Source organism: Pteropus vampyrus, unplaced genomic scaffold (assembly GCF_000151845.1).
Source record: "Pteropus vampyrus isolate Shadow unplaced genomic scaffold, Pvam_2.0 Scaffold4, whole genome shotgun sequence".
Lineage (NCBI taxonomy): Eukaryota > Metazoa > Chordata > Mammalia > Chiroptera > Pteropodidae > Pteropus > Pteropus vampyrus.
The window spans coordinates 19,458,464-19,473,333 of record NW_011888785.1 but is presented as its reverse complement, the minus strand read 5'-3'; the positions used below and the strand labels follow the sequence as shown (position 1 = coordinate 19,473,333).

The window sequence follows — 14,870 nt, the reverse complement described above, 5'->3', positions numbered from 1 at the left end:
TTTATTTCCCTTTATACTTGTTTCTTGTATTTCCTGTCCTCATTCAGTAGCATCACCAACAAGCCTAAAACCTAAGGAACAGTTTGTATTCCTTTATCTTCCTCATAGTTTACATTTCTCATACATACATTACAGCTGTCATAGTTATCTTCTTCATTCCCCCAGTTGTCTTAATTTAGGCACTTATCTATCACCCTTTATAGGGTATGACTATAAAGAGCATGGGATGACAGAACTGGTCTATATCCTGATTTTGATGGTGCTTACATGAATATATACATGTTAAAAATTATAAACTCTTTTGTCTTGCTATGATATTGGCATGTAGATATTTCTTTCTCATTCTTTGAAAATGGTGCTTACAAATAAATCAACAAGTACTAAGTACAATGTTTAAGGCATTGTCCTATGTGCTGAGGAAATATATACATGCAGAAGATATGTTTTTGCCCGGAAGGAATTTATATTCTAATAAGACAGACATAGAGAACACAAATAACAGCAGTAAGATAAATTGTAATTGTCTCTTAAGGGAATTACAAACAAAATGCTAGTTTGTGCTAGGAGTATTTAGGAGAATAATTCTTCATTGAAGAGATGGCATTGGAGCTGAGTCTTGGAAAATGCATTGATTTTTGGCAGTCAAAAAAAGAAGCAAAGGACATTCTGATGAGAGGGAAAAATATAGCATGCTTTTCAGATTTGTGAGTTTTCCTATTTGTAGCTCATAAAAATTTTGGATCTATTCTTCACAAATACTCACATCCAATTTTATTAAATTCGTGCTCCAAAACTCTTAAAAGTATTTAGGTGTGACACTCAAATTTCTTGCAAGTAGTATTATGGCTTTTGAGTATTTTGGAGTTAATAATAGAGGTCATTTTTTGATTCTGATTTTAATGGCTGTAAGGACAATAAGCTATTCCTGTCTTAGTATAGTCAATAGATAGTAGATATATAAGTGAAAAGCCTAATGTTTCTGTAAAATTTTCTATTTACAGAGTGAATTTCAATAAAGGGAATTTTCAGAATATATAATCTTATAAAATATTTCTGTAATACTTCCCCAAAATACTTTTATCTCATTTTTTTTTCCTACTTAGATGAAATAATCAACTCTGCTTAAAAGCTATAACTCCTTTTTTTCATAGGTTTTCAGTGAAGACCCTGATTGATCGGTCCTGCTTTGAGACAATTGATGATTCTTCTCCAGAATTTAACAATTTTGCAGCTATTTTGGAACAGATTCTAAGTCACCGGCTAAAAGGTAACAGCACCAATGCATTATTCTTTCAACAACTCTCTTTTTAATAAGCTTGAAATTTTAGAAACCATACACTCTGTTGTTATTTAGATAGCAGCCATGCTGCATCTTGAGAAACATAAAACTGATTTTAGAATACCAAATCCATTGGCCTGCATCCTGTAAAAGAATCTCTATTTTTGGATTTATACCCATTTCCAGGATGGATTAAAAATATTGAGTTTATTAATTTATTATAATTAAAATACAGAAATTTTTATTTATTTCTAAACTTTCTAAAATAAAAGCTTAAATTAAAAGGTAGCCGATCTTCAAAGGTTACTAGATGATATTTTAATCAGTTTATAGAGAAGCATCCAGGCATTAAATTTGTTTACTTAATCTTTACTTCATCAAACTTCAGAATCTTCAAGAAATTTTTAGCAGTGAGTAGGTTAAAAAAGAGGTATGTAAAGAGATGCTTAACTTTGGTTTTCTTAAAATAAATCCATTAATATATTTACATCAGAAACATAAATCTCAAAATTTTAAAGGGAAGATGGGAGCTATGTTCTTTCAAAATTATAAAATATTTTAAAATTAAAATTATATGTAAAATATAGCTGATAACATCAAGACATTATGCAGTATAAATCTTAGTAATAATAAATAATAACTTTATCACATTAATTCTGTAATCTAGTCTTCCTAAAGCAACTTGATTATGAGATGTTTTCACTTAGGTTTTTAATATCTTTATAATCTTAATGGTATAGTTTCAAATCTGCTTAATCTGCTTTTTAGTAATAGAATTTAGGAGAATCTCAAATTTAGGCTGAAGGTTAATTCTATTCTGTGCTTTTTGACACCGAAAGCATCAAGTTTTACTATAAGTATTTACATCACAGTTGAACAGTCCTGGGCTTAGAAAAAGGAGTTGAATTTAACCACTTGGGGGAACAAAATTTGAATTCAGTCAGCCCTTTGCAATTTAAAATAGGGTCCATAAAATCACTAATGCTTTTCTGTTAAAAGTTGGTTAGTTTGCATTTTAAAAGGGTTATTTTTTCTTATTTTTGTTGTTCTCTATTCTTAAATTTTCTGCCATTAATTTGTTACTTTTTATAAGTAAATTTTTATAAAAGTAAAGGATATGAGAGTATTTCAATATTGTTGTGGTTACTATATTGTGTGGTGATCATATTTTTAGAATTTTTATATAAATTTATAAATAATTCTTGACTAAAAAAACATGTATTACAGTAAAATTTACTGTATCTTAATGTTCACAAGTGTTTTATGAGAAGACCTGAATTCCCTTAATTCCATATATACCATGTAGCATATGATTGATTACTCACATAATACATAAACAACTATCAACAGAAAACAATTAGACTATGTTGAGATATCCATGCCAAGTTATTGGGTAGACTCTCTACCGTATAAATGGACCTCTTCTGCACACCTGTCTGCCATCTTCTGAGTTATGCCTCAACAACATAGACCTTTAGATTACTTCTTAACAATGAATGTTATTTCTGATAGCCAATGAACTACTTACTACATTGAAAATAGACTGTCTAGTTTATTTCTGGATAAGAAGTCATTAGTATGATTAAGACAGTAAGAAGATGATACAATGAGACATGTTAATTTTTTAAGCTAGGTAAGATTAAATATTCAAAAACTTCTTTTAAAAGAGTACCTATAGATCGACTACTGTGGTCACTGTTATTATTATAGATATGAATTGTGAAATGATCTATAACTTTCAAGATGAGGTATTTTAAAGATTCAAGTATGTAGAGGCTGCCATATATTATTTTCTATTTTTTAGTATTCTAATATGTAACAAATTGCTTTTACTTATGGAGAAGTTACATAATTAGTTTTGGAGAAGATAGTACACTATGTTCACTTAAAACAGTTATATAACAACTAATTTTTCTTTTTTTTTCCACTTTGGAGAGCACAGATTCAAAATGCAAAACTTCATGGGTTGTAAGATTTACTTTTCTCCAGCTACTTTTTATTTTTAAATAAAAGAGCATTTCGGTTTTTTTTCTTTCTTTTCTGTTTGTTGGTTTATTTTGTTATTTTAGATCTCACATGTAAGTGAAATCATACGATATTTGTCTTTTTCTGTCTGACTTAACTCCAATCAGCATGATACCTTCTAGGTCTATCCATGTTGTTGCAGATGGCAAGATTTTATTCTTTTTTTTTTTTGGTCGAGTAATATTCTATTGTATATATGCACTACCTCTTCTTTATCCATTCATCCATGTGGACATTCAGGTTGCCTCCATATCTTGACTATTGTAAATAATGCTACAATGAACATATGAATTCACATGCCAGGTCAAAGTAGTATTTTGGGTTTCTTTGGATTAATACCCAGAAGTGTGATTACTGGGTTCTTCTTTATCTCTTGTTAGAGCCTTTGTTTTAAAGTCTATTTTGTCTGGTGTTAATATTGCTACCCCAGCTTTTTTTGATCATTTTAATTTTTATGAAGTATCATTTTCCATCCCTTTACTTTCAGTGTGTGTGTGTCTTTTGATCCGAAGTGAGTCTGTTGTATGCAGCACGTGTAAGGATCTTGTTATCTTACCCATGTATCCACCCTATCTTATGATAGGAGCATTTAATCTATTTATATTTAAAGAAATCAGTTATTGATATGTAATTATTACTGTTTTATTATCATGTTTTTTATCTTTTTTTCTTCTTCTAAAAAAAGTCCCTTTAACATTTCTTCGAATACTGGTTTGGTGGTGATGAACTCCTTTGTCTTTTTCTTGTCTGGGAAGCTCTTTATCTGTTCTTCGATTCTAAATGTGATAGCTTTGCCAGGTAGAATGAGTAATCTTGGTTGTAAGTCCTTGCTTTTTATCGCTTTGAATATTTCATGCCGGTCCCTTCTGGCCTACAAAGTTTCTGTTGAGAAATCAGCTAGCAGTCTTCTGGGAGCTCCCTTGTAGGTAACTAATTGCTTTTCCCTTGCTGCTCTTAAAAATTCTCTCTTTATTTTTAAGCTTTGGCATTTTAATTGAGATGTGTCTTGGTGTGGACCTCTTTGGATTCATCTTGATTGGGATTCACTGGGCTTGTATATCTATTTCTTTCACCAGGTTAGGGAATTTTTTCGTCATTATTTCTTCAAATAGGTTTTCAATTCCTTGTTCTCTCTCTTCTCATTCTAGCACCTCTATGATGCAAATGTCGGTATGCTTAATGTTGTCCCAGAGACCCCTTAAACTATTTTCTTTCTTTTTTTTTTTTTTGGATTTTTTTTCTTGTTGCTGTTCTGGTATTTTCTGCTACCTTATTTTCTAAATTGTTGATTAGATCTTCTACTTCCTCTAATCTACTGTTGATTCCCTCTAATGTATTCTTCATTTCATTTATTGTATTCTTCATTTCTGACTGGTTCTTTTTATGCGTTTCAGCTCCATTTTTATGTTTTGTATCTCTTTATTAAAGTTCTCACTGAGTTGGTCTTATCTTCCCCTAAGTTCATTGAGCATCCTTATAACCACTGTTTTGAACTCTGCATCTGGTAGATTGCTTGTCTCTATTTGGTTAAGTTCTTTTTCTGGAGCTTTGTTCTGTTCTTTCATTTGGGACATGTTTTTTTGTCTCCCCATTTTGGTGCTCTCTTTGTGTTTGTTTCTATGTATTGGGTAGGGCTGCTATGTCTCTTGGTCTTAGTAGCCTTATGTAGCAGATGTGCTATGGTGCATAGTGGTACAGTCTTCCATAGTTACCTGAGCTGGATACTCCAGATGTGTCCTTTGTGTGGGTTGTGTGTGCCCTCCTGTTGTAGTTGAGCATTGGTTGCTCTTTGTACATCATTGGTAGGGTAGGTATTGACCCTCGGGCTGATGGGTTCTGAGGATTGGCTGGTGAGAGGCTGGCCCTATGGAGCAGGATTTGTGTTAGCAGGACTCTGGTGCCTGACTAAAGGGCATTTAGGTTAACTTAATTTTTTCTGGAGTAAGATAAAATCCACCCACAGGCACAATATAGGCTGTGCTAATACAGGTAAAGTGGAGAGCTGAAACAGTTATCTACCTAATTCATTCTGAAAGCTCCGTTATTAAAGAAAAGGCAGCTTTTAAAATCACATACTTTAATCTTATTTAAAGTAATCCCTCAAGAAGATGATGATATTACTTTTTTGGAATATAGCTGAGAACTAGGACTTAATCACAGAATATTAACTTCAAAAAGCCCTTAGTTCTGGTAATTTGTTCAGTAATTTTTGAACTTCCATTTATTTTAAAACATAATCCTTCTCTCAGCTCACTCTCACCTCTGCTAATAGATACTGGATATCTAAGTGGGATGTCTTATTGAAGCAGGGTGGGGAAATCAGAAATTTTGTCTGCTCAGCAGCAATTGCACCCACCTTCTGGAAGTCCACAACACCGCTGCAGATAGCACCATAGATCATGGATTTAAAATCACTGCTGTAGTCTCTCTCCTACTGAAGTAGTCCACTCAGTGATATTTCTAAATGATGGACATGCAGTCTTTATTTTAATATATCTGGAAACTTAGGATAGTAAGGCAGTGCATCCCATTTTTGTATAGTTCAGATTGCTAGAAAGTTCTCACATATATGATATCAGGGTATCTAACTGTACTTCGATCTATTTTCTGCCACTTTTTAAATTGTGAGTCGAATAAATATTAAAAGATTGCTATTATATAACCCTTTTTACTCACTTCCTCTTTTTCATTCTTCCAGTAAGGTTATCCCTAGTTCTTTCAGTCTTCTGGAACTACCATAATCTTAGTTTTTCTTCTTGATATCACTGGTTTGTTAGTATTGCTTTTAATATTTGGTACACAGATCTGAGGAAAGTGCTTCAAATAAGCTAACTTCTGTATTAGTCAGACTTTTAAGATTGCATTTACATTTGATCTCACTTCACATTTTTGGTCTGTATTGAAATTGAGGCCAAGTAAAATTCTGAGGCTGTTTAAAAATTGAACTATTGCTTGTTTCATTTTTAGGTTCTCTTAAGTTAGTTTCCTGAGCTCAAGTTTGATAGGAATAAATGCAGTATTATTCCCTTTATCATCCACTCTTTAGAGATGGAAGAAGTGGCTGTAAAAATGAAGGTTAGGAGGATATCTACTTCTTGGAAGATGAAGTAGACATACTTTGCCCTATTTCTCCCACTAAGTATAACCAAAGCTCATGGATATTGTATATAAAACAAACATAAGAGAACTCTGAAAGGTAGAGAGAAGATAGATTGTCTAGGGAGTATAGGACCTTAGGGATGACATGGTAGTGGTTCCTAGGATTTTTTGGTTGCCTCATATATCTAAAACTGGGTACTTGATAAGTCAGTAGACTGCAAATGTCTCCAGGCACACACAAAAAGTCCTAACAAGAACCTTCTCTCTAACTAAAGGACCAGGAATAGAACAACCTAACAAGATGGAAAACTTTAGACAGTATTTGCTCTATATTAGCCAGATACCACAGAAAACTTGTGGCACTACCCTAGCCAGGCCAGAAAAGGCCAAATGGGAAACCTAAGATACCACCCTCATAAGGCTATATCAAAGTATCCCAACACTACTATCAGAATGGTATCAGAGAAGGCCAGCCCGAGAGCTGGGACTTCTTTTCTCCTGTTTGGTTGTGAGCCTTCTCTCTCACCCACCCCTACAGTGTGTCAGTGGGGAGTCTGGACTTCTATCCCCACCCAGCAGCAATGAGGTGCCACTTCCCTACCACTCTGAGGTTGTGTCAGAAGAGGCTTATTGGAGAGTGAGCTCTTTCATCATCTCCCAGTGGTAACAAAGCTACCCTCAGTGGAGACTGTGCAGGAAGCCTGAACTCCCACCTGCACCCAACAGTAATGAGGACTTCCCCCTCAAGCGTCATTGGAAGCCGACTGGGAAACTTGGACTTCTGCCTTCATTAGGCAGTAACAAGGTGGTACCCCCCATCCTCCACCTTCCCTTGATAGAGCAGTGACATAGAAAGCCATATAAAACAGAAGTTTAAATAACATCCAGAGTCTAATTACATAAAATGAACATGTCCAGGTTTCATTCGAAGATCACTTGTCATACCAAGAACCAGGAAGATCTCAGATTGCATGATAAAAGACAATACATGTCAACACTGAGATGATAGAGGTGTTAGAATTACAAAGATCATAAATCAGTCATGATAGAAATGCTTCAGTGAGCAGTTACAAATACGCTTGAAACAAATGAAAAAATAGAAAACCTCAGCAAAGAAATAGAAGCTATTAGGAAGCAACAAATAGAAATTTTGATACTGAAAAATACAAAACCAAAATAAAAAACTTAGTGGATAGGTGCAACAGGAAAACGGAAGTGAGAAGAAAGAATGCATGAACTGGAAAACAGAATAGAAATTTCCTAATCTAAATAACAGAGACCAAAAATAATCAAAAATTAGAAAATAGACTAAAATTTTTTTAAAACCAAAAGAGCCTCAGGGACCTGTGAGACTATAATGAAACATCTAACACTTCTATCATCAGAAACCTCTAGTGAGAGGAGAAAAAGGAAGAGAATGAAAATGTGCTTAAAGAAAAAATGGCTAAAAAGTGTCTAAATTTGACAAGAGACATAAGCATACAGATTCAAGAAGCTGAGCAAAACAGATAAATAAAAAAAAGTCCATGCCAAGACACATCAAATTAAACCTTTGAGAAATAAAGACAAAGAAAAACTGTTGAAAGTAGCCAGAGAAAAATGACACCTTGTCTCTAAGGGAAAATCAACTTGAATGATAGTAGATTTCTCATCAGAAATCATAGAGGCACTTCTTTTAAGTGCTGAAAGAAAAATGTCAGCACAGAATCCTATATCCAGCAGAATTCCTTTGGTAATGAAGGGACTATCTAGACATTCTCAGATGTAAGAAAACTAAGAGAAATTTTTGCTAGCATACTTACACTAAAATAATGGCTAAAGAACCTTTAAGCATAAAAGAAATGATAAAAAAAAAGAAACTTTTAGAAGGAAGAAAGAATACGGTAAACAAAAATATGGGTAAATACATAGGCTTTCTATTTTATTTTTTAGTTTTCTGTTTGTTCTCTCTGCTTGTGGTTTCTGTTTTCTTTTTCCTGTCTTCCTGTGAATTACTTGAACGTTTTTTAGAATTCCATTTTTACTTATCTATAGTGTTTTTGAGTATCTCTCTTAATATGGATTTTTTTTGTGATTGTTCTAGGTATTGTTATATATACATAACTTATCATAGTCTGCTAGTGTCATTATTTTCTCATCTGAAATTTAAAAACCTTACCTTTCTTCATGTTCTTTTACTTGCCCCCATTTATAATATAATTGTTTTAAATAGTTCCCCTACATACATTTAGGACCACATTAAAGAGTGTTATAATTTTTGAAAACTCAAGAAGAGAAAACAAGCCCATTGTTTCAGGTTGCTGATTTGTCTAGCACACAGTCTGGGATATATGAGACAAGGGAACTTACTGCTGTATCATTTCTTGAGTTCCAAGGTCCCTAGCCAGTCTTTCTTTTATTCTCTACCTTCAGAGTCATCTTGTTTGTTTTATTTATCACATCCAGGGTTTTTACTTTTATTTAGTGGAGGAAAGTGGATCTACATTATTTTGTCTGGAAATGAGTTTCCTTTAATTTTTTAATGTAAAGAATTACATCAATCATTTTTCTAATGTTTAATCATCTATATATTCTTAGGATAAATCAACTTGAGCCTTATGTATTGTTTTAATATACTATGCCAGATTTGGGATTTAGTTTGCTAATATTTTAGGAGTTTTGGTTCTATATAATTAAAATTTGTCTGTAATTTTTTTGTTTTGTCTTGTTTTGGTTTTTGTTAACAAGATTATATTAGCCTATTGGGTAAATTGGACATGCTTTATCTTCTAAATTCTTTTAAAAATTCATGAATTTTAAAAAGAATTTAGCATAAGCTTGGAATTGTCATATTAAGTAGAATTTTCCAGTAAAAATTCTGGGTCAGATTGTGTGTTTTACTTTCTAAAAAGCTTATAGTTCTGTTTAGATTGTTGATTTTTTAAATATCTTAATTATTTAATCTTTAGTTGCAGTTTTTCATTTCAGTATAACCGTTAAAATAGATAAATTTGACTGAATGGTTTGAAAAATATAAAACTCTCTGAAGAGCTATAAAGACTAACACTTAATATTCATATCTTTATAACATTGTTAAAAGCTAAGATTCTGTTTTTTAAAAGACCTACTCCCTACTCTCATTATTTGCCAGCCATCCTCATCCTCTGAAAGATACGGCATATTTAATTCAGGCTGCTGCTGAGAAATGAAACAAAAGTTCCATCAGTAAATACCTGATATTATTTCCCATGCAAAAGTCAGCTAGTTAGTCCCCCTTTGCATCCCTAATATTATTAGTTCTTTTTTTCTTTTTTCCTAAGCAGTATTACCAGAGAGATTTGTTAATTTTATTAGTCTTTCAAATACCTAACTTATGGCTTTGTTGATAATTTATGGATGCTAATGGAATTATTTTATCCATTACATCTTCTTTGAGTGTATTCTGTTTATGTCGGACTCTTAGATTAATTTTCAGTCTTCTCTCCAAGTACTGCTTTGGGTGTGTAATATTTTCCTAAATTTTTATTTTTAAGTAATTTCTGCTTTTCATTATTTCTTCTTTGACTTATGCGTTATTTGAAAGATTGTTTCTGAAATTGGAGTTTTTACATTTTCAGTTTCACTTCTGTGTTAGTTGAATTATGGTCAGAGAATTTGATCTATATGGCAGATATTTGAAACTTAAAAGATTTGCCTAATGGCCTAGCTTATAGTTTTAATAAATATTTCATCTTGAAAAGAATGTGTATTCTCAACTGTTGATGTGTCTTTCAAATGTTATTCACATTTTTGTCAGCTAGATGAATTAATTTAGAAATTTTAAAATTTTATTATTCTCATGGATTTATCAACTTATTCTTATAGATATGTCTATATTTGCTGTCTATATTTTGATGCATTCAGTTTTAGGTTTTTTTTTTCTTTTTTTTAATAGATTCCCTTATTTCCTGTTGTTCATTTTTGGCCTCTTAAAAATAAATATTTCTGTAATTATTTTTCATGTGCTTACTGTGTTTAAAAGTATATTTATTTTACCCAGCATTTCTAATTTCCTTTTGTTTTGTTTTGCGTAGCAGGAAAATTTTCCTAAAATTCCATGTTTTCCACTTCATGGACAAATTATTGCTATCTCTAAAGAGAGTTCTAAAACTCTTCTTCTTTGAATGTTATCCTTGCCTTTTGTTGTTGATTCAAGTGAACAATTATATTTAATGGGCAAAGTATGTAAAACTGAGGTAAAAAAAGTGTGACCACTGTGTGCAGTATCCATTAGTGCCTTTTAGTTAGTTTCTATTGTCATGCAATTATTTCTCATTAAAAAAATACTTCAGACATATCTATATCTATATTCTATATTATGTTACACTATAACAATGTATAATCACTATATTATATATAGTATTTCTGTATTGGGGTATATAATGTATTATATGTTTTTTAAGTTTAGACACTCCCTTTTTCCTATGTCACTCTATGTAACTCCACTTGTTTCCATCCTCTAGTCTTGGCTTTTAGTTACTTTTTATTCCTGTAGATAGGAGGTTCTTTTCTGTTTGAGCATGAGATCTACTCTGGGTTATTACCCATCGAAGCTATTTTTTTGGGTAGCCATTTCATTTTCTAGTTCAGCTGCATTCTTCATTCTGTTTCTCTTTTATTCCCTTTGATCTAGCCTGTTCTTAATAAGCTTTTATTACAGGTGGTTTTTCTCTTTCTTCTGTTATATATTACTACGTTCTGAACTCTCTATTTCATTTTTCTCATCTTTACCAATTTCCTAAGAAAACTTCTCTTATTTTTCTACTGTATCCTTCTTCAGACAGATGGGTTCTATTTATTTTGTCTTTTAGTATGCTGTTCACATTACCACATCAGAGCCTTTAGACGTTGCAATTGAAAAAGCTAACTGAACTTATGAAGCTAGCAAAGATGCAGTAAGTCCACCACTATCCTGTCTTAGTCTGCTTGGCTGCTATAACTAAATACCAAAGACTGTGTGGCTTAAACAACAGAAATTTATTTCTCACAATACTAGAGGCTAGGAACTCCAAGACCAGGGTGTTGCCTAATTCACATTCTGGTGAGAACTCTTTTTCTGGCTTGTAGATGGTTGCCTTCTTGCTGTGTCTTTATACGACACAGAGAAAGTCTTCTCTGGTGTTTCTGCTTATAAGTACACTAATCCTATCAGATCAGGACCCCACCCTTATGACTTCATTTAACCTTAATTACCTCCTTATGAAAGCCATCTCCAAATAACAGTCATGTTGGGTATTAGGACTTCAAAATATGACTTTGGTTGAACACAGTTCAGTCCATAGCACTCTCCCACTGATTGCAGCTAAAAACCATGGGCAGAAGACAAAAAGTAACTACTTATATACTTTGAAAAGTAAATAATATCAGCAATATTTGGGGGAGACATCAAAATGAGAAAAAGAACTTTTATAGGAGTGAGTGTCCTATGTATTGTTTTCTCTCTTATATTCTCTGCTTTAAGTCAAGGGGGCTTTGGTCCTCAATGTACTACAGGTGCAAAGAATAAAAACTCCAACAGTAACCGTCTCTTTCTGGCCAGAGTGTCAGGAAAGGGAGCCTCTGTGAGCCAGAGAGTTGGGGGCTTCCTAGTTTTTCTTTTTTTTCCTCACTGCTTCCCCCCAAGAGCGGTTTGAATTGCCCAGAACTCTGTGACAGTGTGGGAGGTTAAAACTCTTAAGAGAAACCTTTTGTAAGACTAGAAGAACTAAGAAAGGAAGGGACCTGGGAGCTAGAGAGTGTATCAGGGAAGAGAGAGCTGGGAAAGGGAATGCCCAAATTCTGCATGCTAATGACTAGCGTAAGTCCTGGACTCACACCCAAGATTTTGAGAACTACATTAATATAAAAACCACTGCCAAGTTCCAGAATGGCATATATATGGTAAGACCCAAAGAAGCATAGCAAAAGTTATACTGAACTTATATTGGAAGCCTTGCCCTCATAAGGTGAGAAAGAACTTGGCTGTCTGAATTAAACTGGGTTGATTGCCTATCAAAACAAAAATCAGCATACTCCAGAAAATTTTAACAGGATTTAGAGTCTAAAGATAACATTAGTATAAAACCCAAAATTACTTCATACACAAAGAACCAGGAAAATATGACCAATTCTCAAAGGAAAAGAAAACCAGAGATGCCAATCTTGAGATGAATTATCTGGCAAACACGTTAAAGCAGCCATTATAACCATGCCCCATGTTGTAAGGTAAACATTCTTGAAATGAATAGAAAAATAGAAGTTCTGATTTGGGGCAGGTAAAGCCTGCGGAAAGGACCAAATGGAAATTTTACAACATAAAAGTACAATATCTGATATAAAACATTCACTAAGTGGGGCTCTATAGCAGAATGGAAATAATAGAGGTGTGTATAAATTAGAAAATAGATCAGTAGAAATTACTCAAACTGAAGAATAGAAATTGGCCTGTTGGATGATAGCAGAAGATATAAAATTTGTGTCACTGGAATCCCAGAAGTCGAAGACAAAGAGATTGATGCAGAAAATACTTTTGAAGAAACAATAGCTATGAATCCCTGGAAAGGGGAAAGATATAAACTTACAGATTCAAGAAGCTCAGCAAACCTCTAAAAAGATACATTCAAAGTTTACTACTCCCAGATACATCATAATCAAAATTCTGAAAGTAGAAGCTACAGAAAAAAAATCTTGAAAGCAGCTGGAGAAATATAATACATTAAATATAGAGAACAACAGTTCGAATAACTGCAGATCTCTCATTAGGAATCACAGAAGACAAAATAACATCTTTAAAATTCTGAAGGAAAAGAACTGCCAACTATGAATTCTATATCCAGTGAAAACATATCTCAGGAATGAAGTTAAAATAAAGACAGATGAAGGAAGACTAAGAATTGTTACTAGTAAACCCAGTCTAAAAGAAATGCTAACAAAGGGTCTTCAGACTAAATGGAGATGACCAGAGGGAAACTTGGAACTTCATGAATGAAAAAAGAGTAATAGAAGTAAATATCTGAGTAAATATATCAGATTTATTTTCTCTTCCGAAGATCTTTGAAATATGACTATTGAAAGCAAAAATTACAACGTTGCTTGAGAGGTTTCAGTATTTGCATTTATAAATGACATTTAAAGAAGGGAAAGTAAAGGGACCTGTCTGGTGGTTTATTTTACTTGAAATGGTAAAGTAGTAACTATAAGTTAACTGTTAAAGATTAGGTTTTATATTTTAACCCCTAAAGCAGTGACTATAAAAATACTAAGATTTAGCAAAAAAGCTAATAAATTAAAATAGAATGCTAAAAATATTTAAATTATCCCAAAGAAGGTAGAAAAAAAGAGATAAACAGAAAACAATAAAACGTTAGACCTAAGTCCATCTATATAAGTAATTACATTAAATATAAATGGTTTACTAGATACACCAATGAAAAGAAATTGATTAGATTAAAAAAAGACTCAGTATATAAAGAAATTGACTTTATAGTAAGATAGGTTAAAAAAGTTAGAAAAAGATATTCCATGCAGAAACTAATTGAAAGAAAGTTGGAGTGACTATTTTTAATATCAAACAAAGTAGATTTCAGAACAGGGAAAATCGACAGGATTTAAGGTGGACATTTAATAATAAAAAGAGAGTCAGTTTACCAAGAGGACATAACAAATCCTCATGTATGCAGCTACGACAGAGCCTCAAAAAGCAAAAGCTGATAGAACTGCCCGGAGAATCAGAAAATAGAAAAATCCACAATGATACTTGGCAACTTCAGCACTCTTCTCATAATAATTAGTAGATTAAGTAGACAGAAAATCAGTAAGGATATAAAAGATTTGAACAACAAATTATCAACTAATTGGCTTAATTGACATTTATAAAACACCCTACCCACAAACAGCAGAATTTGTGTTCTTTTCATGAGCAAATGGAACATTTAAAAAGATCTTATTCTGAACTAGCAGACCTTAACAATTTGAAAAGAATTGAAACCATACAAAGTAAGTTCTCTAACTATAACAGAATTAAAGTAGAAATTAAGAATGGAAAGATCTGAAAAAGCACCAAATATATATAAATTAAAAAAAAAAATAACTCATGGGTCAAAGAGGCATTCTCAAGGGAAATTAGAATTTTGAACTGAATGAAAAAGAAAAATACATTATAGCAATTTATGGGATGTAGTTAAAGCAGTACTTGGAAGGATATTTAAAGCATTAAAAGCTTATATTAGAAAACAAGAAGTCTAAAGTTAATAATCTAAGATTCCACCTTAAGATAATAAAAAAGGAAAATTAAGTCCAAAGCAAGCAGAAAGAAGGAAATATTAAAGGTAAAAGCAGAAATTAATGAAATTAAAAACAAAAACAGTACAACCAATGACATGAAAGGCTTTTTGTTTGAAAACATTAATAAAGTTTATAAACCTCTAGTCAGACTGACCAAGAAAAGAGAAGACACAAATTACCAATATCA

The 14,870-nt window shown here is 32.5% G+C and overlaps 1 protein-coding gene across 3 annotated transcripts in view; it reads left to right on the top strand.

Moving 5' to 3' along the window:
- The window catches only part of RUNDC3B (RUN domain containing 3B), a 131,426-nt gene that overhangs the window by 21,559 nt on the left and 94,997 nt on the right, over positions 1–14,870 (top strand). Inside the window, exon 1 of one of the 3 annotated variants that reach the window (XM_023533405.1) lies at positions 1,156–1,267. The exons of the other annotated variants lie outside the window; for them this stretch is intronic. The gene's annotated coding sequence lies outside the window, so the exon portion shown is untranslated. Of the gene's footprint in view, positions 1–1,155; positions 1,268–14,870 lie in introns of those variants that run through there. 3 annotated transcript variants of the gene reach the window in all.